The sequence below is a fragment of the Phoenix dactylifera genome, chromosome 5 (genome assembly GCF_051530095.1).
Source record: "Phoenix dactylifera cultivar Ajwa chromosome 5, Ajwa_hap1_PhDact_Kaust_v1.1, whole genome shotgun sequence".
NCBI lineage: Eukaryota > Viridiplantae > Streptophyta > Magnoliopsida > Arecales > Arecaceae > Phoenix > Phoenix dactylifera.
The window spans coordinates 10590969-10594862 of NC_143194.1; positions in this window are offsets into that span (position 1 = coordinate 10590969).

Genomic DNA, 3894 nt, shown 5'->3' on the forward strand with positions numbered 1-3894 from the left:
TTGTTTTCAAGGTTAGGAGAGGGAGAGCTTAGAGAGAAACAGGTTTTCTAAGTGAGTGGGATATGAAGGTAAATGGATATCTGGGAAGGTTGGAGGTAAAGCCAGATCAGATGAGGGTGGGGAAGAGGAAGGGATGTTTGTGCTAGGGGTCTGAAAAGGAAATGTGGATTCATGAAAGATAACATCCTTGAAAATAAAACATGATTGGTTTTCCAGGTCATGGACTTTGTAGCCTTTGACCCCAGCTGGATACCCAAAGAAAATGCATCTCTAGCTCTAGGATCAAGTTTAGTTCCGTTATGTTTGAGAGTGGAAACAAAGGATAGACACCTAAAAACTCTTAAATAAGTGTAGGAAGGAGTGGAAGTAAAGAGGACCTTATAAGGTGATTTGTTGTTGAGGATGGGAGTGGGTATTCTGTTAATCAAATAGGTGGTAGTTAAGACAGAATCTCCCCAAAATTTGATTGGAAGAGATGCTTGAAAAGGAGGAGCTCTAGCAACAGTAAGGAGGCGCTGATATTTTCTTTCAACAACTCTATCATGTTGTGGAGTATAAATGCAAGTTTTTTGGTGTAAATTTCCATTAAAACTGCAAAATTCAGGCATGTGAAATTCTGCTCCATTATCAGTTCTAACTTGTTTTACTTTGGCATTAAATTGTGTTTGAATCATATGAATAAAGGACCGCAAAAGAGGTCTTACCTTAGATTTGTATCTCATGAGGTATACCCAAGTTACCTGACTATAATCATCAACAATATTTAAGAAATAATGATGGCCTTGAATGGATGCTTGAGAGCAAGGGCCCCATATATCGCAGTGAATCAAATCAAAAGAAGAAGAAGAAGAAGTGGAAGAGCTTCTCAATGAAATGATTTTTTTCTGCTTAGCCAAATGACAGATAGTGCATTGCATTTTTTCCTTACATTTTACATCAGGAACATGAGATTGAATCAAATTCAATCTCTGATTGGATAAATGTCCTAATCTAAAGTGCCAAAGATCAAAGTTCTGTTGTGCATTGGAATTGAGGGCCTGACTATTGGAAGGCAGAGTATGTCTAGAAGGAAGAGAATAATTGGCGGCAGAGCTTGGAAGAAGGAAGTAGAGACCATTATGAACTATAGCAAGTCTAATCGTCATCCATAAAGAGAGGACCTATATGAAATAGAATTCATCCAAGAAGACAAGGCAGAGAGAAGAGTTGTGAGTGAGTTTACTGACAAAAAGGAGGTTAAAAGTGAAGGAAGGTACATATAGGACATCAGTATGGGTTAGGAATTCTGATATTTTGATATTGCCAACGTGAGTCACCCTGGCTTTAGTTCCATTAGGTAGCTGCTGAACATAGGCTTGAGTCACATAGGTTATGGAAGTGAGGAAAGAAGTGGAGCAGACCTTGTAGTCAGTCACTCCTGTGTCGATTATCCATGGTGTGGATTATGTGTTGGAAAATTTTTGATGTAAGAGTGAGGCAAAATGTTGATGATGATTGGCAGAAAGAATAGAGGAATTAAGAATGGTAGAGATATTAGATAGACAAAAACTTATACTTGCCATGCTGGAATAAGATAAAGTGTTTGCTGCATCTGTGGTCATAGAGGGATTGGGCACCAGTGGCTTGGTCTGACTGGATGTTTGCAGAGAGAATTGATCATTTGGATTGAGTTGATGAGGCATCTGAGCATTGACTAGAGCAATGAGCTGCTGAATTTGAGCTTGAGTGAGAGGCGATTGAGATGGATTTATCAGTTCTTTCTCTTGGCCTTGAGTGAGCATCTGGTTTGCTGAATGTTTGTTTGTAGAAGCACCACTAGAATACCCAGGTTTAGACTTAGTAAATTTGAAATTTGGTGGAAAACCTATCGGCCTGTAACACCTCTCTTATGAAATGCAGCAAGTGCAGAAGATTCAGGGACAGGCAGCACCATTGTGTGTGCTTGCCTCTATATTTCCTCTTGTAAAACCAGTGAAAAGGTTTTATCCAAAGAAGGCATGGGGCTCATGAGAATGATCTGTCCTCTAATGTTGTCATATGAGTCATTTAACCCCACCAAGAACTTGAATACATAATTCATTTGATTGAGCTTCACTAATGGTTCTTAATGCATTACAAGTGCAATGTCCACAAGAGCAAGAGGGCAGAGGTCTGTAATTATGCAACTCTTCCCAAATGGCATTAAGTTGAGTAAAGTAATCACTTACTGACTGTGTTACTTGCACAATTCAGCTAAGTTGATGCTGGAGATGGTATATTCTAACATTATCCGGTTGGGCAAACCGAGTCTTAAGCTTCTCCTATACTTTCATTGCAAAATTGATGTAGAGAACGTTTGATGCAATCCCTTTCGAAATGAAATTGAGAATTCAGGAGAGAATCAAGTTGTTGCATCTTAACTAGGGTATGTAAAGGGAGCTAGATGGATCTGGAGTAGGAATTATTCCATCAAGAAAACCCAGTTTATTCTTAATGGAGATGGCTAAAGTGAAAGATCGATTCTATGAAAGAAAATTGGAACCTATCAAAGGAGGTGTAATCACCACAGTGTTAGCATTGTCACTGTGGTGGAGGAAGAAAGGGTTGTTGAGATCTTCAGAAGGGGAAGGCACATGAGTTGATGAATTAGATGGGGAAGCAAGCGCTGAAGATTCACCATCAGCCATTGAAAAGAATGATATCGAGGAAGAAGATGAAGATCGGATCAAGGAAACAGAGGATCCGACTCACAGAACCTCCAAGTCAAAAGAGGAATCAAAGGATGCTCATACACAACCTCCGGGATTCCAACAAGGCCACAAAACCTGCTCTGATACCATGTTAGAAACTTGGAGAAAAATGACAGGAAACAACAGAGGAGGAGGAATGACTGAAAAAGATTCTGCTTTCTTCATTCATTTCTATACAGACTTCAGGCCTATTTATACATATTCAAGGCAGATTAGTGAGTAACTAATCCGTATATTAACAATGCTAATTGTAACAGTATGTAACTAATCCTAACTAATTCAGACAGTTGTTATGAAGCTGTTGAAGCTGTTATGGGGGCTGTTATGAAGCTATTGTGGAGCCCGTGGAGCTCCAAACCTTATAATTCTTGAGACAGTCTGAGCCTTGTTATTTGGTCTTCGAATTAGCATGAAAGTGCCCTTTAGAGAGAGTGTGGTACATGGACTGAAGTGAGCCTGGCGAATGACGCTGTCGATGCTGTTTATTTTGAACGGCTGCAAATTTGTCATCTATTTGGCAAATTTAATCCTTGAGTTTCGTCATCACACTGTCTCATAAAGTTTGGGCCCCTTGGAAGCTATTATTGATATGGTGACTTAAACCAACTAACTATATAATCGCTATAAGATTTATAACTATTCGTGCATTAATGCTACTAATACTAATAATTCATCTCTATATGTTTCCCATCAACACCTTATTGCAGCATAAATGCACATAAAAGCAAGCTCATCATCTTATTAATTGACTAAGCTAGTAGGAACGACTGGTTTAGCTCTGCAACTTAGGTCTGGCCAACTTGAATTTCACTTAAATGAGCCCAAATATGGATTGCATTTTAAGTACATGATTGAAAATAACCAAAATAATTGTAGGACAAAGTTGGTAGCCCTCATCATTTAAAAGACTTAATACAAGAATTAAATATTATAAAGAGTTAAGGGAAAACTGTTGAAAGTTAATTTGAGCACATAACTACCTTCAAAAAAGAAAAAAGAAAATAAACCTTTAATATTTACTTGTAAAAATCTTAGATGAGTCACAATTTTCTAGGAAGTTATAAGGAGGACAATATATGCGACAAAATGTTCAGGAACATGACAAGAGAAGACAGCCGAACGAGTTGCATCCGTGTACGCAAACAAAAAGCCGGCAATCCCATGT